This window comes from Phyllobates terribilis, unplaced genomic scaffold (assembly GCF_046119375.1).
Source record: "Phyllobates terribilis strain yellow unplaced genomic scaffold, ASM4611937v1 Scaffold_2__4_contigs__length_985480577, whole genome shotgun sequence".
Classification (NCBI taxonomy): Eukaryota; Metazoa; Chordata; class Amphibia; order Anura; family Dendrobatidae; genus Phyllobates; species Phyllobates terribilis.
In genome coordinates, this window is record NW_027362762.1 from 401,359,366 (window position 1) to 401,384,292 (window position 24,927).

Consider the following 24,927-nt stretch of genomic DNA (forward strand, 5'->3'; position numbering starts at 1 on the left):
TTTAGTGCCGTGCCCCCATCACAGAGATCTGCCCCCATAACACTTGTAATGTAACTTGGGACAGGAGCTGACATTATGATACCACAATGGGTGGAGATAGATGTGGTCTGCCGTCTGTAAATGGCACCCCCATAATTCCTGGTTCTACTTCAGGAATATTGAGGGTATTAATGGTCACTCCCATCATTGTAACTGTGTAAAAAAAAAAAGTCAAGACAAAAAACTTCACATGACACTTTTACTATCTTTCTTTTTATCTTTTATTGGAATAGCAATAAGCAACATTGTACTAAAAATATTACTGGCCCTTTAAGAAATTAAATCCTGATCACAATGACTCTCAGGTTAGGCCCCATAGAGACCACTGAACTGGCTGTGGTCATTGAGGACCGGCTGAGAGCCACTGGACCCAAAGATCCAGAGGAAGGCGAAGAAACCCCTCGGAGAGTTCTGCCTCAGGGGGGGAAAAAATTCCTTCCTGACCCCAGTGGTGGCGATCGGATATTTCCCTGGATCACGTCTGTACTGCTGCATATTGCTGTATATCTACATGTATTATAAGCTCAGGAGAGCCGATCCTGGGAAGGAAAAGACAAGTACACCCACAAATTACAATCTAATATACAGGCTGCTCCTGAGGGCATGCAGGATAATGTACACCCTGTCATAGAAGCTTACAATCTAATATATAATATACAGGCTGCTCCTGAGGGCATGCAGAATAATGTACACCCTGTCCTAGGAGCTTACAATCTAATATATAATATACAGGCTGCTCCTGAGGGCATGCAGAATAATGTACACCCTGTCCTAGGAGCTTACAATCTAATATACAATATACAGGCTGCTCCTGAGGGCATGCAGAATAATGTACACCCTGTCCTAGGAGCTTACAGCCTAATATATAATATACAGGCTGCTCCTGAGGGCATGCAGAATAATGTACACCCTGTCCTAGGACCTTACAATCTAATATATAATATACAGACTGCTCCTCAGGGCATGCAGAATAATGTACACCCTGTCCTAGGAGCTTACAATCTAATATATAATATACAGGCTGCTCCTGAGGGCATGCAGGATAATGTACACCCTGTCATAGAAGCTTACAATCTAATATATAATATACAGGCTGCTCCTGAGAGCATGCAGAATAATGTACACCCTGTCCTAGGAGCTTACAATCTAATATATAATATACAGGCTGCTCCTGAGGGCATGCAGAATAATGTACACCCTGTCCTAGGAGCTTACAATCTAATATACAATATACAGACTGCTCCTGAGGGCATGCAGAATAATGCACATCCTGTCCTAGGAGCTTACAGCCTAATATACAATATACAGGCTGCTCCTGAGGGCATGCAGAATAATGTACACCCTGTCATAGGAGCTTACAATCTAATATACAATATACAGACTGCTCCTGAGGGCATGCAGAATAATGTACACCCTGTCCTAGGAGCTTACAATCTAATATACAATATACAGGCTGCTCCTGAGGGCATGCAGAATAATGTACACCCTGTCCTAGGACCTTACAGCCTAATATATAATATACAGGCTGCTCCTGAGGGCATGCAGAATAATGTACACCCTGTCCTAGGACCTTACAATCTAATATATAATATACAGACTGCACCTGAGGGCATGCAGAATAATGTACACCCTGTCCTAGGACTTTACAATCTAATATATAATATACAGGCTGCTCCTGAGGGCATGCAGAATAATGCACACCCTGTCCTAGGAGCTTACAATCTAATATACAATATACAGACTGCTCCTGAGGGCATGCAGAATAATGCACACCCTGTCCTAGGAGCTTACAATCTAATATATAATATACAGATTGCTCCTGAGGGCATGCAGAATAATGCACACCCTGTCCTAGGAGCTTACAATCTAATATACAATATACAGACTGCTCCTGAGGGCATGCAGAATAATGTACACCCTGTCCTAGGAGCTTACAGCCTCATATATAATATACAGACTGCTCCTGAGGGCATGCAGAATAATGTACACCCTGTCCTAGGAGCTTACAATCTAATATACAATATACAGACTGCTCCTGAGGGCATGCAGAATAATGTACACCCTGTCCTAGGAGCTTACAATCTAATATACAGTATACAGACTGCTCCTGAGGGCATGCAGAATAATGTACACCCTGTCCTAGGAGCTTACAATCTAATATACAATATACAGACTGCTCCTGAGGGCATGCAGAATAATGTACACCCTGTCCTAGGAGCTTACAATCTAATATACAATATACAGGCTGCTCCTGAGGGCATGCAGAATAATGTACACCCTGTCCTAGGAGCTTACAGCCTAATATATAATATACAGGCTGCTCCTGAGTGCATGCAGAATAATGTACACCCTGTCCTAGGAGCTTACAATCTAATATATAATATACAGGCTGCTCCTGAGGGCATGCAGGATAATGTACACCCTGTCCTAGGAGCTTACAATCTAATATATAATATACAGACTGCTCCTGAGGGCATGCAGAATAATGTACACCCTGTCCTAGGACTTTACAATCTAATATATAATATACAGGCTGCTCCTGAGGGCATGCAGAATAATGCACACCCTGTCCTAGGAGCTTACAATCTAATATATAATATACAGATTGCTCCTGAGGGCATGCAGAATAATGCACACCCTGTCCTAGGAGCTTACAATCTAATATACAATTTACAGACTGCTCCTGAGGGCATGCAGAATAATGTACACCCTGTCCTAGGAGCTTTCAGCCTCATATATAATATACAGACTGCTCCTGAGGGCATGCAGAATAATGTACACCCTGTCCTAGGAGCTTACAATCTAATATACAGTATACAGACTGCTCCTGAGGGCATGCAGAATAATGTACACCCTGTCCTAGGAGCTTACAATCTAATATACAATATACAGACTGCTCCTGAGGGCATGCAGAATAATGTACACCCTGTCCTAGGAGCTTACAATCTAATATACAATATACAGGCTGCTCCTGAGGGCATGCAGAATAATGCACACCCTGTCCTAGGAGCTTACAATCTAATATACAATATACAGACTGCTCCTGAGGGCATGCAGAATAATGCACACCCTGTCCTAGGAGCTTACAATCTAATATACAATATATAGGCTGCTCCTGAGGGCATGCAGAATAATGTACACCCTGTCCTAGGAGCTTACAATCTAATATATAATATACAGGCTGCTCCTGAGGGCATGCAGGATAATGTACACCCTGTCCTAGGAGCTTACAATCTAATATATAATATACAGACTGCTCCTGAGGGCATGCAGAATAATGTACACCCTGTCCTAGGACTTTACAATCTAATATATAATATACAGGCTGCTCCTGAGGGCATGCAGAATAATGCACACCCTGTCCTAGGAGCTTACAAACTAATATACAATATACAGACTGCTCCTGAGGGCATGCAGAATAATGCACACCCTGTCCTAGGAGCTTACAATCTAATATATAATATACAGACTGCTCCTGAGGACATGCAGAATAATGTACACCCTGTCCTAGGAGCTTACAATCTAATATATAATATACAGACTGCTCCTGAGGGCATGCAGAATAATGCACACCCTGTCCTAGGAGCTTACAATCTAATATACAATATACAGACTGCTCCTGAGGGCATGCAGAATAATGTACACCCTGTTCTAGGAGCTTACAATCTAATATACAATATACAGACTGCTCCTGAGGGCATGCAGAATAATGTACACCCTGTCCTAGGAGCTTACAATCTAATATACAATATACAGGCTGCTCCTGAGGGCATGCAGAATAATGCACACCCTGTCCTAGGAGCTTACAATCTAATATACAATATACAGACTGCTCCTGAGGGCATGCAGAATAATGCACACCCTGTCCTAGGAGCTTACAATCTAATATACAATGTACAGGCTGCTCCTGAGGGCATGCAGAATAATGTACACCCTGTCCTAGGAGCTTACAGCCTAATATATAATATACAGGCTGCTCCTGAGGGCATGCAGAATAATGTACACCCTGTCCTAGGAGCTTACAATCTAATATATAATATACAGGCTGCTCCTGAGGGCATGCAGGATAATGTACACCCTGTCCTAGGAGCTTACAATCTAATATATAATATACAGGCTGCTCCTGAGGGCATGCAGAATAATGTACACCCTGTCCTAGGAGCTTACAATCTAATATATAATATACAGGCTGCTCCTGAGGGCATGCAGGATAATGTACACCCTGTCCTAGGAGCTTACAATCTAATATATAATATACAGGCTGCTCCTGAGGGCATGCAGAATAATGTACACCCTGTCCTAGGAGCTTACAATCTAATATATAATATACAGGCTGCTCCTGAGGGCATGCAGGATAATGTACACCCTGTCATAGAAGCTTACAATCTAATATATAATATACAGGCTGCTCCTGAGGGCATGCAGAATAATGTACACCCTGTCCTAGGAGCTTACAGCCTAATATACAATATACAGGCTGCTCCTGAGGGCATGCAGAATAATGTACACCCTGTCCTAGGAGCTTACAATCTAATATACAATATACAGACTGCTCCTGAGGGCATGCAGAATAATGCACATCATGTCCTAGGAGCTTACAGCCTAATATATAATATACAGGCTGCTCCTGAGGGCATACAGAATAATGTACACCCTGTCCTAGGAGCTTACAGCCTAATATACAATATACAGGCTGCTCCTGAGGGCATGCAGAATAATGTACACCCTGTCCTAGGAGCTTACAATCTAATATACAATATACAGACTGCTCCTGAGGGCATGCAGAATAATGTACACCCTGTACTAGGAGCTTACAATCTAATATACAATATACAGGCTGCTCCTGAGGGCATGCAGAATAATGTACACCCTGTCCTAGGACCTTACAGCCTAATATATAATATACAGGCTGCTCCTGAGGGCATGCAGAATAATGTACACCCTGTCCTAGGACCTTACAATCTAATATATAATATACAGACTGCTCCTGAGGGCATGCAGAATAATGTACACCCTGTCCTAGGACTTTACAATCTAATATATAATATACAGGCTGCTCCTGAGGGCATGCAGAATAATGCACACCCTGTCCTAGGAGCTTACAATCTAATATACAATATACAGACTGCTCCTGAGGGCATGCAGAATAATGCACACCCTGTCCTAGGAGCTTACAATCTAATATATAATATACAGATTGCTCCTGAGGGCATGCAGAATAATGCACACCCTGTCCTAGGAGCTTACAATCTAATATACAATATACAGACTGCTCCTGAGGGCATGCGGAATAATGTACACCCTGTCCTAGGAGCTTACAGCCTCATATATAATATACAGACTGCTCCTGAGGGCATGCAGAATAATGTACACCCTGTCCTAGGAGCTTACAATCTAATATACAATATACAGACTGCTCCTGAGGGCATGCAGAATAATGTACACCCTGTCCTAGGAGCTTACAATCTCATATACAGTATACAGACTGCTCCTGAGGGCATGCAGAATAATGTACACCCTGTCCTAGGAGCTTACAATCTAATATACAATATACAGACTGCTCCTGAGGGCATGCAGAATAATGTACACCCTGTCCTAGGAGCTTACAATCTAATATACAATATACAGGCTGCTCCTGAGGGCATGCAGAATAATGTACACCCTGTCCTAGGAGCTTACAGCCTAATATATAATATACAGGCTGCTCCTGAGGGCATGCAGAATAATGTACACCCTGTCCTAGGAGCTTACAATCTAATATATAATATACAGGCTGCTCCTGAGGGCATGCAGGATAATGTACACCCTGTCCTAGGAGCTTACAATCTAATATATAATATACAGGCTGCTCCTGAGGGCATGCAGAATAATGTACACCCTGTCCTAGGAGCTTACAATCTAATATATAATATACAGGCTGCTCCTGAGGGCATGCAGGATACTGTACACCCTGTCATAGAAGCTTACAATCTAATATATAATATACAGGCTGCTCCTGAGGGCATGCAGAATAATGTACACCCTGTCCTAGGAGCTTACAATCTAATATATAATATACAGACTGCTCCTGAGGGCATGCAAAATAATGCACACCCTGTCCTAGGAGCTTACAATCTAATATACAGTATACAGACTGCTCCTGAGGGCATGCAGAATAATGTACACCCTGTCCTAGGAGCTTACAATCTAATATACAATATACAGGCTGCTCCTGAGGCCATGCAGAATAATGTACACCCTGTCCTAGGAGCTTACAATCTAATATACAATATACAGACTGCTCCTGAGGGCATGCAGAATAATGTACACCCTGTACTAGGAGCTTACAATCTAATATACAATATACAGGCTGCTCCTGAGGGCATGCAGAATAATGTACACCCTGTCCTAGGACCTTACAGCCTAATATATAATATACAGGCTGCTCCTGAGGGCATGCAGAATAATGTACACCCTGTCCTAGGACCTTACAATCTAATATATAATATACAGACTGCTCCTGAGGGCATGCAGAATAATGTACACCCTGTCCTAGGACTTTACAATCTAATATATAATATACAGGCTGCTCCTGAGGGCATGCAGAATAATGCACACCCTGTCCTAGGAGCTTACAATCTAATATACAATATACAGACTGCTCCTGAGGGCATGCAGAATAATGCACACCCTGTCCTAGGAGCTTACAATCTAATATATAATATACAGATTGCTCCTGAGGGCATGCAGAATAATGCACACCCTGTCCTAGGAGCTTACAATCTAATATACAATATACAGACTGCTCCTGAGGGCATGCGGAATAATGTACACCCTGTCCTAGGAGCTTACAGCCTCATATATAATATACAGACTGCTCCTGAGGGCATGCAGAATAATGTACACCCTGTCCTAGGAGCTTACAATCTAATATACAATATACAGACTGCTCCTGAGGGCATGCAGAATAATGTACACCCTGTCCTAGGAGCTTACAATCTCATATACAGTATACAGACTGCTCCTGAGGGCATGCAGAATAATGTACACCCTGTCCTAGGAGCTTACAATCTAATATACAATATACAGACTGCTCCTGAGGGCATGCAGAATAATGTACACCCTGTCCTAGGAGCTTACAATCTAATATACAATATACAGGCTGCTCCTGAGGGCATGCAGAATAATGTACACCCTGTCCTAGGAGCTTACAGCCTAATATATAATATACAGGCTGCTCCTGAGGGCATGCAGAATAATGTACACCCTGTCCTAGGAGCTTACAATCTAATATATAATATACAGGCTGCTCCTGAGGGCATGCAGGATAATGTACACCCTGTCCTAGGAGCTTACAATCTAATATATAATATACAGGCTGCTCCTGAGGGCATGCAGAATAATGTACACCCTGTCCTAGGAGCTTACAATCTAATATATAATATACAGGCTGCTCCTGAGGGCATGCAGGATACTGTACACCCTGTCATAGAAGCTTACAATCTAATATATAATATACAGGCTGCTCCTGAGGGCATGCAGAATAATGTACACCCTGTCCTAGGAGCTTACAATCTAATATATAATATACAGACTGCTCCTGAGGGCATGCAGAATAATGCACACCCTGTCCTAGGAGCTTACAATCTAATATACAGTATACAGACTGCTCCTGAGGGCATGCAGAATAATGTACACCCTGTCCTAGGAGCTTACAATCTAATATACAATATACAGGCTGCTCCTGAGGCCATGCAGAATAATGTACACCCTGTCCTAGGAGCTTACAATCTAATATACAATATACAGACTGCTCCTGAGGGCATGCAGAATAATGTACACCCTGTCCTAGGAGCTTACAATCTAATATACAGTATACAGACTGCTCCTGAGGGCATGCAGAATAATGTACACCCTGTCCTAGGAGCTTACAATCTAATATACAATATACAGACTGCTCCTGAGGGCATGCAGAATAATGTACACCCTGTCCTAGGAGCTTACAATCTAATATACAATATACAGGCTGCTCCTGAGGGCATGCAGAATAATGTACACCCTGTCCTAGGAGCTTACAGCCTAATATATAATATACAGGCTGCTCCTGAGTGCATGCAGAATAATGTACACCCTGTCCTAGGAGCTTACAATCTAATATATAATATACAGGCTGCTCCTGAGGGCATGCAGGATAATGTACACCCTGTCCTAGGAGCTTACAATCTAATATATAATATACAGACTGCTCCTGAGGGCATGCAGAATAATGTACACCCTGTCCTAGGACTTTACAATCTAATATATAATATACAGGCTGCTCCTGAGGGCATGCAGAATAATGCACACCCTGTCCTAGGAGCTTACAATCTAATATATAATATACAGATTGCTCCTGAGGGCATGCAGAATAATGCACACCCTGTCCTAGGAGCTTACAATCTAATATACAATTTACAGACTGCTCCTGAGGGCATGCAGAATAATGTACACCCTGTCCTAGGAGCTTTCAGCCTCATATATAATATACAGACTGCTCCTGAGGGCATGCAGAATAATGTACACCCTGTCCTAGGAGCTTACAATCTAATATACAGTATACAGACTGCTCCTGAGGGCATGCAGAATAATGTACACCCTGTCCTAGGAGCTTACAATCTAATATACAATATACAGACTGCTCCTGAGGGCATGCAGAATAATGTACACCCTGTCCTAGGAGCTTACAATCTAATATACAATATACAGGCTGCTCCTGAGGGCATGCAGAATAATGCACACCCTGTCCTAGGAGCTTACAATCTAATATACAATATACAGACTGCTCCTGAGGGCATGCAGAATAATGCACACCCTGTCCTAGGAGCTTACAATCTAATATACAATATATAGGCTGCTCCTGAGGGCATGCAGAATAATGTACACCCTGTCCTAGGAGCTTACAATCTAATATATAATATACAGGCTGCTCCTGAGGGCATGCAGGATAATGTACACCCTGTCCTAGGAGCTTACAATCTAATATATAATATACAGACTGCTCCTGAGGGCATGCAGAATAATGTACACCCTGTCCTAGGACTTTACAATCTAATATATAATATACAGGCTGCTCCTGAGGGCATGCAGAATAATGCACACCCTGTCCTAGGAGCTTACAAACTAATATACAATATACAGACTGCTCCTGAGGGCATGCAGAATAATGTACACCCTGTCCTAGGAGCTTACAATCTAATATATAATATACAGACTGCTCCTGAGGGCATGCAGAATAATGCACACCCTGTCCTAGGAGCTTACAATCTAATATACAATATACAGACTGCTCCTGAGGGCATGCAGAATAATGTACACCCTGTTCTAGGAGCTTACAATCTAATATACAATATACAGACTGCTCCTGAGGGCATGCAGAATAATGTACACCCTGTCCTAGGAGCTTACAATCTAATATACAATATACAGGCTGCTCCTGAGGGCATGCAGAATAATGCACACCCTGTCCTAGGAGCTTACAATCTAATATACAATATACAGACTGCTCCTGAGGGCATGCAGAATAATGCACACCCTGTCCTAGGAGCTTACAATCTAATATACAATGTACAGGCTGCTCCTGAGGGCATGCAGAATAATGTACACCCTGTCCTAGGAGCTTACAGCCTAATATATAATATACAGGCTGCTCCTGAGGGCATGCAGAATAATGTACACCCTGTCCTAGGAGCTTACAATCTAATATATAATATACAGGCTGCTCCTGAGGGCATGCAGGATAATGTACACCCTGTCCTAGGAGCTTACAATCTAATATATAATATACAGGCTGCTCCTGAGGGCATGCAGAATAATGTACACCCTGTCCTAGGAGCTTACAATCTAATATATAATATACAGGCTGCTCCTGAGGGCATGCAGGATAATGTACACCCTGTCATAGAAGCTTACAATCTAATATATAATATACAGGCTGCTCCTGAGGGCATGCAGAATAATGTACACCCTGTCCTAGGAGCTTACAGCCTAATATACAATATACAGGCTGCTCCTGAGGGCATGCAGAATAATGTACACCCTGTCCTAGGAGCTTACAATCTAATATACAATATACAGACTGCTCCTGAGGGCATGCAGAATAATGCACATCATGTCCTAGGAGCTTACAGCCTAATATATAATATACAGGCTGCTCCTGAGGGCATACAGAATAATGTACACCCTGTCCTAGGAGCTTACAGCCTAATATACAATATACAGGCTGCTCCTGAGGGCATGCAGAATAATGTACACCCTGTCCTAGGAGCTTACAATCTAATATACAATATACAGACTGCTCCTGAGGGCATGCAGAATAATGTACACCCTGTACTAGGAGCTTACAATCTAATATACAATATACAGGCTGCTCCTGAGGGCATGCAGAATAATGTACACCCTGTCCTAGGACCTTACAGCCTAATATATAATATACAGGCTGCTCCTGAGGGCATGCAGAATAATGTACACCCTGTCCTAGGACCTTACAATCTAATATATAATATACAGACTGCTCCTGAGGGCATGCAGAATAATGTACACCCTGTCCTAGGACTTTACAATCTAATATATAATATACAGGCTGCTCCTGAGGGCATGCAGAATAATGCACACCCTGTCCTAGGAGCTTACAATCTAATATACAATATACAGACTGCTCCTGAGGGCATGCAGAATAATGCACACCCTGTCCTAGGAGCTTACAATCTAATATATAATATACAGATTGCTCCTGAGGGCATGCAGAATAATGCACACCCTGTCCTAGGAGCTTACAATCTAATATACAATATACAGACTGCTCCTGAGGGCATGCGGAATAATGTACACCCTGTCCTAGGAGCTTACAGCCTCATATATAATATACAGACTGCTCCTGAGGGCATGCAGAATAATGTACACCCTGTCCTAGGAGCTTACAATCTAATATACAATATACAGACTGCTCCTGAGGGCATGCAGAATAATGTACACCCTGTCCTAGGAGCTTACAATCTCATATACAGTATACAGACTGCTCCTGAGGGCATGCAGAATAATGTACACCCTGTCCTAGGAGCTTACAATCTAATATACAATATACAGACTGCTCCTGAGGGCATGCAGAATAATGTACACCCTGTCCTAGGAGCTTACAATCTAATATACAATATACAGGCTGCTCCTGAGGGCATGCAGAATAATGTACACCCTGTCCTAGGAGCTTACAGCCTAATATATAATATACAGGCTGCTCCTGAGGGCATGCAGAATAATGTACACCCTGTCCTAGGAGCTTACAATCTAATATATAATATACAGGCTGCTCCTGAGGGCATGCAGGATAATGTACACCCTGTCCTAGGAGCTTACAATCTAATATATAATATACAGGCTGCTCCTGAGGGCATGCAGAATAATGTACACCCTGTCCTAGGAGCTTACAATCTAATATATAATATACAGGCTGCTCCTGAGGGCATGCAGGATACTGTACACCCTGTCATAGAAGCTTACAATCTAATATATAATATACAGGCTGCTCCTGAGGGCATGCAGAATAATGTACACCCTGTCCTAGGAGCTTACAATCTAATATATAATATACAGACTGCTCCTGAGGGCATGCAGAATAATGCACACCCTGTCCTAGGAGCTTACAATCTAATATACAGTATACAGACTGCTCCTAAGGGCATGCAGAATAATGTACACCCTGTCCTAGGAGCTTACAATCTAATATACAATATACAGGCTGCTCCTGAGGCCATGCAGAATAATGTACACCCTGTCCTAGGAGCTTACAATCTAATATACAATATACAGACTGCTCCTGAGGGCATGCAGAATAATGTACACCCTGTACTAGGAGCTTACAATCTAATATACAATATACAGGCTGCTCCTGAGGGCATGCAGAATAATGTACACCCTGTCCTAGGACCTTACAGCCTAATATATAATATACAGGCTGCTCCTGAGGGCATGCAGAATAATGTACACCCTGTCCTAGGACCTTACAATCTAATATATAATATACAGACTGCTCCTGAGGGCATGCAGAATAATGTACACCCTGTCCTAGGACTTTACAATCTAATATATAATATACAGGCTGCTCCTGAGGGCATGCAGAATAATGCACACCCTGTCCTAGGAGCTTACAATCTAATATACAATATACAGACTGCTCCTGAGGGCATGCAGAATAATGCACACCCTGTCCTAGGAGCTTACAATCTAATATATAATATACAGATTGCTCCTGAGGGCATGCAGAATAATGCACACCCTGTCCTAGGAGCTTACAATCTAATATACAATTTACAGACTGCTCCTGAGGGCATGCAGAATAATGTACACCCTGTCCTAGGAGCTTTCAGCCTCATATATAATATACAGACTGCTCCTGAGGGCATGCAGAATAATGTACACCCTGTCCTAGGAGCTTACAATCTAATATACAGTATACAGACTGCTCCTGAGGGCATGCAGAATAATGTACACCCTGTCCTAGGAGCTTACAATCTAATATACAATATACAGACTGCTCCTGAGGGCATGCAGAATAATGTACACCCTGTCCTAGGAGCTTACAATCTAATATACAATATACAGGCTGCTCCTGAGGGCATGCAGAATAATGCACACCCTGTCCTAGGAGCTTACAATCTAATATACAATATACAGACTGCTCCTGAGGGCATGCAGAATAATGCACACCCTGTCCTAGGAGCTTACAATCTAATATACAATATATAGGCTGCTCCTGAGGGCATGCAGAATAATGTACACCCTGTCCTAGGAGCTTACAATCTAATATATAATATACAGGCTGCTCCTGAGGGCATGCAGGATAATGTACACCCTGTCCTAGGAGCTTACAATCTAATATATAATATACAGACTGCTCCTGAGGGCATGCAGAATAATGTACACCCTGTCCTAGGACTTTACAATCTAATATATAATATACAGGCTGCTCCTGAGGGCATGCAGAATAATGCACACCCTGTCCTAGGAGCTTACAAACTAATATACAATATACAGACTGCTCCTGAGGGCATGCAGAATAATGTACACCCTGTCCTAGGAGCTTACAATCTATTATATAATATACAGACTGCTCCTGAGGGCATGCAGAATAATGCACACCCTGTCCTAGGAGCTTACAATCTAATATACAATATACAGACTGCTCCTGAGGGCATGCAGAATAATGTACACCCTGTTCTAGGAGCTTACAATCTAATATACAATATACAGACTGCTCCTGAGGGCATGCAGAATAATGTACACCCTGTCCTAGGAGCTTACAATCTAATATACAATATACAGGCTGCTCCTGAGGGCATGCAGAATAATGCACACCCTGTCCTAGGAGCTTACAATCTAATATACAATATACAGACTGCTCCTGAGGGCATGCAGAATAATGCACACCCTGTCCTAGGAGCTTACAATCTAATATACAATGTACAGGCTGCTCCTGAGGGCATGCAGAATAATGTACACCCTGTCCTAGGAGCTTACAGCCTAATATATAATATACAGGCTGCTCCTGAGGGCATGCAGAATAATGTACACCCTGTCCTAGGAGCTTACAATCTAATATATAATATACAGGCTGCTCCTGAGGGCATGCAGGATAATGTACACCCTGTCCTAGGAGCTTACAATCTAATATATAATATACAGGCTGCTCCTGAGGGCATGCAGAATAATGTACACCCTGTCCTAGGAGCTTACAATCTAATATATAATATACAGGCTGCTCCTGAGGGCATGCAGGATAATGTACACCCTGTCATAGAAGCTTACAATCTAATATATAATATACAGGCTGCTCCTGAGGGCATGCAGAATAATGTACACCCTGTCCTAGGAGCTTACAGCCTAATATACAATATACAGGCTGCTCCTGAGGGCATGCAGAATAATGTACACCCTGTCCTAGGAGCTTACAATCTAATATACAATATACAGACTGCTCCTGAGGGCATGCAGAATAATGCACATCATGTCCTAGGAGCTTACAGCCTAATATATAATATACAGGCTGCTCCTGAGGGCATACAGAATAATGTACACCCTGTCCTAGGAGCTTACAGCCTAATATACAATATACAGGCTGCTCCTGAGGGCATGCAGAATAATGTACACCCTGTCCTAGGAGCTTACAATCTAATATACAATATACAGACTGCTCCTGAGGGCATGCAGAATAATGTACACCCTGTACTAGGAGCTTACAATCTAATATACAATATACAGGCTGCTCCTGAGGGCATGCAGAATAATGTACACCCTGTCCTAGGACCTTACAGCCTAATATATAATATACAGGCTGCTCCTGAGGGCATGCAGAATAATGTACACCCTGTCCTAGGACCTTACAATCTAATATATAATATACAGACTGCTCCTGAGGGCATGCAGAATAATGTACACCCTGTCCTAGGACTTTACAATCTAATATATAATATACAGGCTGCTCCTGAGGGCATGCAGAATAATGCACACCCTGTCCTAGGAGCTTACAATCTAATATACAATATACAGACTGCTCCTGAGGGCATGCAGAATAATGCACACCCTGTCCTAGGAGCTTACAATCTAATATATAATATACAGATTGCTCCTGAGGGCATGCAGAATAATGCACACCCTGTCCTAGGAGCTTACAATCTAATATACAATATACAGACTGCTCCTGAGGGCATGCGGAATAATGTACACCCTGTCCTAGGAGCTTACAGCCTCATATATAATATACAGACTGCTCCTGAGGGCATGCAGAATAATGTACACCCTGTCCTAGGAGCTTACAATCTAATATACAATATACAGACTGCTCCTGAGGGCATGCAGAATAATGTACACCCTGTCCTAGGAGCTTACAATCTCATATACAGTATACAGACTGCTCCTGAGGGCATGCAGAATAATGTACACCCTGTCCTAGGAGCTTACAATCTAATATACAATATACAGACTGCTCCTGAGGGCATGCAGAATAATGTACACCCTGTCCTAGGAGCTTACAATCTAATATACAATATACAGGCTGCTCCTGAGGGCATGCAGAATAATGTACACCCTGTCCTAGGAGCTTACAGCCTAATATATAATATACAGGCTGCTCCTGAGGGCATGCAGAATAATGTACACCCTGTCCTAGGAGCTTACAATCTAATATATAATATACAGGCTGCTCCTGAGGGCATGCAGGATAATGTACACCCTGTCCTAGGAGCTTACAATCTAATATATAATATACAGGCTGCTCCTGAGGGCATGCAGAATAATGTACACCCTGTCCTAGGAGCTTACAATCTAATATATAATATACAGGCTGCTCCTGAGGGCATGCAGGATACTGTACACCCTGTCATAGAAGCTTACAATCTAATATATAATATACAGGCTGCTCCTGAGGGCATGCAGAATAATGTACACCCTGTCCTAGGAGCTTACAATCTAATATATAATATACAGACTGCTCCTGAGGGCATGCAGAATAATGCACACCCTGTCCTAGGAGCTTACAATCTAATATACAGTATACAGACTGCTCCTAAGGGCATGCAGAATAATGTACACCCTGTCCTAGGAGCTTACAATCTAATATACAATATACAGGCTGCTCCTGAGGCCATGCAGAATAATGTACACCCTGTCCTAGGAGCTTACAATCTAATATACAATATACAGACTGCTCCTGAGGGCATGCAGAATAATGTACACCCTGTACTAGGAGCTTACAATCTAATATACAATATACAGGCTGCTCCTGAGGGCATGCAGAATAATGTACACCCTGTCCTAGGACCTTACAGCCTAATATATAATATACAGGCTGCTCCTGAGGGCATGCAGAATAATGTACACCCTGTCCTAGGACCTTACAATCTAATATATAATATACAGACTGCTCCTGAGGGCATGCAGAATAATGTACACCCTGTCCTAGGACTTTACAATCTAATATATAATATACAGGCTGCTCCTGAGGGCATGCAGAATAATGCACACCCTGTCCTAGGAGCTTACAATCTAATATACAATATACAGACTGCTCCTGAGGGCATGCAGAATAATGCACACCCTGTCCTAGGAGCTTACAATCTAATATATAATATACAGATTGCTCCTGAGGGCATGCAGAATAATGCACACCCTGTCCTAGGAGCTTACAATCTAATATACAATATACAGACTGCTCCTGAGGGCATGCGGAATAATGTACACCCTGTCCTAGGAGCTTACAGCCTCATATATAATATACAGACTGCTCCTGAGGGCATGCAGAATAATGTACACCCTGTCCTAGGAGCTTACAATCTAATATACAATATACAGACTGCTCCTGAGGGCATGCAGAATAATGTACACCCTGTCCTAGGAGCTTACAATCTCATATACAGTATACAGACTGCTCCTGAGGGCATGCAGAATAATGTACACCCTGTCCTAGGAGCTTACAATCTAATATACAATATACAGACTGCTCCTGAGGGCATGCAGAATAATGTACACCCTGTCCTAGGAGCTTACAATCTAATATACAATATACAGGCTGCTCCTGAGGGCATGCAGAATAATGTACACCCTGTCCTAGGAGCTTACAGCCTAATATATAATATACAGGCTGCTCCTGAGGGCATGCAGAATAATGTACACCCTGTCCTAGGAGCTTACAATCTAATATATAATATACAGGCTGCTCCTGAGGGCATGCAGGATAATGTACACCCTGTCCTAGGAGCTTACAATCTAATATATAATATACAGGCTGCTCCTGAGGGCATGCAGAATAATGTACACCCTGTCCTAGGAGCTTACAATCTAATATATAATATACAGGCTGCTCCTGAGGGCATGCAGGATACTGTACACCCTGTCATAGAAGCTTACAATCTAATATATAATATACAGGCTGCTCCTGAGGGCATGCAGAATAATGTACACCCTGTCCTAGGAGCTTACAATCTAATATATAATATACAGACTGCTCCTGAGGGCATGCAGAATAATGCACACCCTGTCCTAGGAGCTTACAATCTAATATACAGTATACAGACTGCTCCTGAGGGCATGCAGAATAATGTACACCCTGTCCTAGGAGCTTACAATCTAATATACAATATACAGGCTGCTCCTGAGGCCATGCAGAATAATGTACACCCTGTCCTAGGAGCTTACAATCTAATATACAATATACAGACTGCTCCTGAGGGCATGCAGAATAATGCACATCCTGTCCTAGGAGCTTACAGCCTAATATATAATATACAGGCTGCTCCTGAGGGCATACAGAATAATGTACACCCTGTCCTAGGAGCTTACAGCCTAATATACAATATACAGGCTGCTCCTGAGGGCATGCAGAATAATGTACACCCTGTCCTAGGAGCTTACAATCTAATATACAATATACAGACTGCTCCTGAGGGCATGCAGAATAATGTACACCCTGTCCTAGGAGCTTACAATCTAATATACAATATACAGGCTGCTCCTGAGGGCATGCAGAATAATGTACACCCTGTCCTAGGAGCTTACAGCCTAATATACAATATACAGGCTGCTCCTGAGGGCATGCAGAATAATGTACACCCTGTCCTAGGAGCTTACAATCTAATATACAATATACAGACTGCTCCTGAGGGCATGCAGAATAATGTACAACTTGTCCTAGGAGCTTACAATCTAATATACAATATACAGGCTGCTCCTGAGGGCATGCAGAATAATGTACACCCTGTCCTAGGACTTTACAATCTAATATATAATATACAGGCTGCTCCTGAGGGCATGCAGAATAATGCACACCCTGTCCTAGGAGCTTACAATCTAATATACAGTATAAAGACTGCTCCTGAGGGCATGCAGAATAATGCACACCCTGTCCTAGGAGTTTACAATCTAATATATAATATACAGATTGCTCCTGAGGGCATGCAGAATAATGCACACCCTGTCCTAGGAGCTTACAATCTAATATACAATATATAGACTGCTCCTGAGGGCATGCAGAATAATGTACACCCTGTCCTAGGAGCTTACAATCTAATATACAGTATACAGACTGCTCCTGAGGGCATGCAGAATAATGTACACCCTGTCCTAGGAGCTTACAATCTAATATACAATATACAGACTGCTCCTGAGGGCATGCAGAATAATGTACACCCTGTCCTAGGAGCTTACAATCTAATATATAATATACAGACTGCTCCTGAGGGCATGCAGAATAATGTACACCCTGTCCTAGGAGCTTACAATCTAATATACAATATACAGGCTGCTCCTGAGGGCATGCAGAATAATGTACACCCTGTCCTAGGAGCTTACAGCCTAATATATAATATACAGACTGCTCCTGAGGGCATGCAGAATAATGTACACCCTGTCCTAGGAGCTTACAATCTAATATACAATATACAGGCTGCTCCTGAGGGCATGCAGAATAATGCACACCCAGTCCTAGGAGCTTACAATCTAATATACAATATACAGACTGCTCCTGAGGGCATGCAGAATAATGTACACCCTGTTCTAGGAGCTTACAATCTAATATACAGTATACAGACTACTCCTGAGGGCATGCAGAATAATGCACACCCTGTCCTAGGAGCTTACAATCTAATATATAATATACAGACTGCTCCTGAGGGCATGCAGAATAATGTACACCCTGTCCTAGGAGTTTACAATCTAATATATAATATACAGACTGCTCCGGAGGGCATGCGGAATAATGTACACCCTGTCCTAGGAGCTTACAATGTAATATACAATATACAGGCTGCTCCTGAGGGCATGCAGGATACTGTACACCCTGTCATAGAAGCTTACAATCTAATATATAATATACAGGCTGCTCCTGAGGGCATGCAGAATAATGTACACCCTGTCCTAGGAGCTTACAATCTAATATATAATATACAGACTGCTCCTGAGGGCATGCAGAATAATGCACACCCTGTCCTAGGAGCTTACAATCTAATATACAGTATACAGACTGCTCCTGAGGGCATGCAGAATAATGTACACCCTGTCCTAGGAGCTTACAATCTAATATACAATATACAGGCTGCTCCTGAGGGCATGCAGAATAATGTACACCCTGTCCTAGGAGCTTACAATCTAATATACAATATACAGACTGCTCCTGAGGGCATGCAGAATAATGCACATCCTGTCCTAGGAGCTTACAGCCTAATATATAATATACAGGCTGCTCCTGAGGGCATACAGAATAATGTACACCCTGTCCTAGGAGCTTACAGCCTAATATACAATATACAGGCTGCTCCTGAGGGCATGCAGAATAATGTACACCCTGTCCTAGGAGCTTACAATCTAATATACAATATACAGACTGCTCCTGAGGGCATGCAGAATAATGTACACCCTGTCCTAGGAGCTTACAATCTAATATACAATATACAGGCTGCTCCTGAGGGCATACAGAATAATGTACACCCTGTCCTAGGAGCTTACAGCCTAATATACAATATACAGGCTGCTCCTGAGGGCATGCAGAATAATGTACACCCTGTCCTAGGAGCTTACAATCTAATATACAATATACAGACTGCTCCTGAGGGCATGCAGAATAATGTACAACTTGTCCTAGGAGCTTACAATCTAATATACAATATACAGGCTGCTCCTGAGGGCATGCAGAATAATGTACACCCTGTCCTAGGACTTTACAATCTAATATACAGTATACAGACTGCTCCTGAGGGCATGCAGAATAATGTACACCCTGTCCTAGGAGCTTACAATCTAATATACAATATACAGACTGCTCCTGAGGGCATGCAGAATAATGTACACCCTGTCCTAGGAGCTTACAATCTAATATATAATATACAGACTGCTCCTGAGGGCATGCAGAATAATGTACACCCTGTCCTAGGAGCTTACAATCTAATATACAATATACAGGCTGCTCCTGAGGGCATGCAGAATAATGTACACCCTGTCCTAGGAGCTTTCAGCCTAATATATAATATACAGACTGCTCCTGAGGGCATGCAGAATAATGTACACCCTGTCCTAGGAGCTTACAATCTAATATACAATATACAGGCTGCTCCTGAGGGCATGCAGAATAATGCACACCCAGTCCTAGGAGCTTACAATCTAATATACAATATACAGACTGCTCCTGAGGGCATGCAGAATAATGTACACCCTGTCCTAGGAGCTTACAATCTAATATACAGTATACAGACTACTCCTGAGGGCATGCAGAATAATGCACACCCTGTCCTAGGAGCTTACAATCTAATATATAATATACAGACTGCTCCTGAGGGCATGCAGAATAATGTACACCCTGTCCTAGGAGTTTACAATCTAATATATAATATACAGACTGCTCCGGAGGGCATGCGGAATAATGTACACCCTGTCCTAGGAGCTTACAATCTAATATACAATATACAGGCTGCTCCTGAGGGCATGCGGAATAATGCACACCCTGTCCTAGGAGCTTACAATCTAATATACAGGCTGCTCCTGAGAGCATGCAGAATAATGTACCCCCTGTCCTAGGAGCTTACAATCTAATATACAATATACAGGCTGCTCCTGAGGGCATGCAGAATAATGCACATCCTGTCCTAGGAGCTTACAATTTAATACATAATATACAGGCTGCTCCTGAGGGCATGCAGAATAATGCACACCCTGTCCTAGGAGCTTACAATCTAATATACAATATCCGAATGTAGCTTACCGAGGGGTGGCTGTGGTGGAGTGGGGTCACAGGAGGCCGGTGTCGGCGGGCCCTGGGATCTCATAAGATGTCGGCGCCGGTGAGCAGAGTAGCTTTTCCCATTGATTGCCCTGCAGTGGGCTTTGGGAAAATGGATGCTGAAGGCGGCGCATGCATCTCCCGAGATCTCAATCTGCGCATGCATCAACTCCAGCAGCCATTTTCTCAAAGCCTACTGCAGAGCAATCTATAGGAAAGGGGACTCTGCTCACCGATGCCGATATCTCCTGCCGCCGCCGGCCCCTGAAGCAGCGGCCCTGCCTCTGGTGACCCCGCTCCGCTGCAGCCGCCCCCTGGTAACCTACCGTTAAACAGACTATAAGAGGCACCACCATTTTATTTAAAAAATTATTTTCCACCCCAAAATTTGGGGTGCATCCTATGGTCCGGTGCTTCTTATAGTCAGCAAAATATGGTAATTGCAATGCAAGTCTATGAGTCTGTGAAAAAATTGGACCGCACTTTGACATCTGAGTGTGGTTCGATTTTCACCGACTGACAGAAGGGAGAAGGTGATAAACCTTTTGTTTCTCCTCTCCACATCTGAGAAAAACTGATACCACTCTGATCAAAGTCTGATCTGAGTCTGTAACTCTATTATACCAGTTGCCGTTGCTTCATTTCTGCTCATGATTTCCTGTTCTCCATTGTTTCTGCTCGGCCATCCTGCTGCGCCACCGTCATCTGTCCGTGCTTCATTACAGCTGCTCATCTGAACTAGATGAGACATAACACCTATCATTACAAAAAAGAGGATTAAATGATAGGTCCTATTTAAGGAATCATCGTACACAAGAGAGAACACATCACTCAGAGATGTTTGCTGAGATTATTAGAGGTAAATGGTGCAGTTATACACTTCACCACAAACTCCCCACAGCTACACAATGTGTGAATAGGGCCTTAGTGTTAAGTGAAGAGCTACCTACATAGACTTGTCTTCCTCAAGCTGCTGCCTCTGGGACACAAGATGGTTCAGGATTAGAACTTTACACATTCTGTACCAACTGTGATGTCATGTGATATCTATGATGTCATGTGCCCTATGATGTCATAATAACTGCCACTGCTGTGTTATGTATCGAGTTTCCAACATCAAGGAAGAGTTGAATTAATAAAACAAAATCACAGGCTGCAAATAACCACCAGCCTCATATTTAATTGAGTCAGGATGCACATAATAACCTAAACATTTCCACTCTTATTCTAATCTGCATCACCTACTGTTCTGTGAACTAAAGGAAAACACAGGACGCCATACTGCAATTCCTGATCACGATAAACCGTCAGTTCCCGGTCACTCCTGATCCAGCAGGACCATGAGAGCTGACAATGGAGAACTGTACCAGTCTGCAATTAAATGTATGTTCTGAAAACGCTTTGTTTTGACAACATTAATGGCAAAGCTACCCAAAAATGGAACCAAATGGGGTGGTGTCAGCTGGCACTCCCCTTTCTATATGCTTTTATTAGAGCACATGGGTGTCATAGAGGGCAAAGCCAGCCGATTGCTGAGGGTCTTCAAGACCAGTGACACATGATCAGTTGATCACCAGCAAGTCCTCATTTAGGGAAGGGTTTGTCCAGATTGGTAACCCCTGTTAGGCCGAGCTCATACTGGCTTACTAAAGCACCCAAATGATTTTCCATGGAATCTGGTCAATAACATTTTTTTTTAATCATAGACTCATTATAACAACCACAGCACGGGACACATGATCCAGCGCCATTTGCTGAGATTTTCAGGTTAATGATGCAGTTCTGAATCCCACTACTAACCCCCCATCTATACAATGTATGAGTGAGGTCATAAGTGAAGAGTTCCCTACCTGGACTTGTCACCGTCAAGCAGTCAGCCTCGAATGAAACAAGATGGCTCCGGTGTTACACTTTGTACATTCTATACCAATTGTGATGTCATATGATGTTTATGTGCTTTGTGATGTCATCAGAACTGCCTGTTTAACCCCTTCCAACCCAATGACTTACTTTGATTTTGTGAACAGGTTATTTGGATGCAACGGCGCAGACAATGAAGGGACAATAGTAATCATCCAAAACTATAACTATAGGGAAACACACACACACATGCAGTTGAAACCAGAAGCTTACATACACTATATAAAAATGCACATACGCATGTTTTTCTCAATATCTGACATGAAATCAGAATAAATCTTTCCCGTTTTAGGTCAATTAGGATTACCATCATTTTTAATATTTGCCAAATGCCAGAATAATGAGAGAGAGGGAATGTTTTAAGGCATTTTTATTACTTACTGCAAAGTCAAAAGTTTACCGTATATTCCGGCGTATAAGACAACTTTTGAAGACTGAAAAATCTTCTGTCTAGTCTGGGGTCGTCTTATACGCCGGTAATGTTTTTGAACTTTCAGAAATTGACATGCGGGGATACTCTGGGGGTGTTAATAAGCTGCCGTGGCCGTATCCCTGCCATGTGGGAGTTAATATAAGGTGGAGGGAGTTAAAATACGGCGGCGGTAGGTCCAGACAGTCAGCGCTTCTGTGCTGAAACTGACACATCGCTGCGCTGTGTCTTCTCAGGCCTGGGACACAGCGCAGCGTATTCCCAGCAGCGGAGACAGACAGAACCTAGCGAACTTTTCTGACACATCGCAGTGTCTTCCCAGCTCCGGACACAGCGCAGGGCTTCTGTGCCGACAGCTTTCACTTGTCACAGAAGCGCTGCGCTGTGTCCGGAGCTGGGAAGTTTTAAACAATCACACAGCCCCATACTGCTTCCCCGCAGCCTCCCACCCCGATCCTCCGCTCCCCTCGCCACCTCCCATCCCGATCGTAAGTTAGGACCGGGCGGGGAGCGCAGCACCAAGGAGCGGGGAGCGAAGGACCCGGGCGGGGAAGCCGGCAGTGAAAAGACTTCACCGCCGGCTTTCCCGTTCTGTGGTGCGCTTTCCCGCCGGTTATTTCAAATGAACAGCTGAGGTATCAGGTGATGCCGATCAGCTGTTCATTTGAAGTCGCCGCGGTGCCCTCAGAGGGTTCATGTGAGTTCATGCTTGACTGCATTGCATGAACTCACATGAACTTTCCCACGGTCTCACAGGTCAGCCTCACCTCCCAGACCCGTCATGATTGGTGTGTGCGGGTGTCTGTGCGTGTGTCTGCGAGTGTGTGTGGGGTGTCTGTGCGATGTCTGCGGGTGTGTGTGCGGTGTCTGTGAGATGTCTGCGAGTGTGTGCGGGTGTGCGCGGTGTCTGTGCGATGTGTCTGTGCGATGTCTGCGAGTGTGTGCGGTGTCTGTGCGATGTGTGCGGTGTCTGTGCGATGTCTGCGGGTGTGTGCGGGTGTGCGCGGTGCCTGTGCGATGTGTGCGGGTGTGTGCGTGCAGGCAGACATAGGCCGATGTGACACTACTACTCCCATCGGCCTATGTCTGTCCCCTGTCCACTCCTGCCAGCAGGATCAGCTCGATGGGAGCAGTAGTTCCCATCAGCCTGATCCTGCTATATAAATTGCCCTACTGTGTCCCCAATAAATGTTAAATACATGTCATTGGTGGCCAGTGGTTACCTACAATAAATTAGTTCATACATTACCTGTCCCCGCCGATCGCCACCTAAAATAAAGTAAAAAATAAAAAACTACACCTATACTCACCTAGACACCTAATTCCCCGAAGCCATCGATCTCCTGTAATAAAATATAAAATAAAATAATAATAAAATATAAAATAATAAACCACAACCTTATCCTTACCCCTCCGTAGTAGTCCACGAGTGTCCCACGAAGATCTCCAGTTCAGAGCAGCCACATAGAATATGACCGCTCTTAACCGCCGCCGCCGCTAGAATGACGGGGCCGTAAAGCAGCCCCGTCATTGCATAAGCGGGTTCGCCGGAGTTCAGGCAGCGCTGCTCCGGTTAGCTGCTTTACGGCCCTGCTGTATCGTGAGAAATTCCCACGGTACAGCAGTGCCGTAAAGGAGGTCTCCGGAGCAGCGCTGACTGAATGCACTCCGGTGACCTCAGTCAGTGGCTCCCGCTGTCGGGAGCGGACATGTTCCCGGCAGCGTGAGCTTACAGCAGCCATGCACAGCTGTCACCATCTCCAGATGT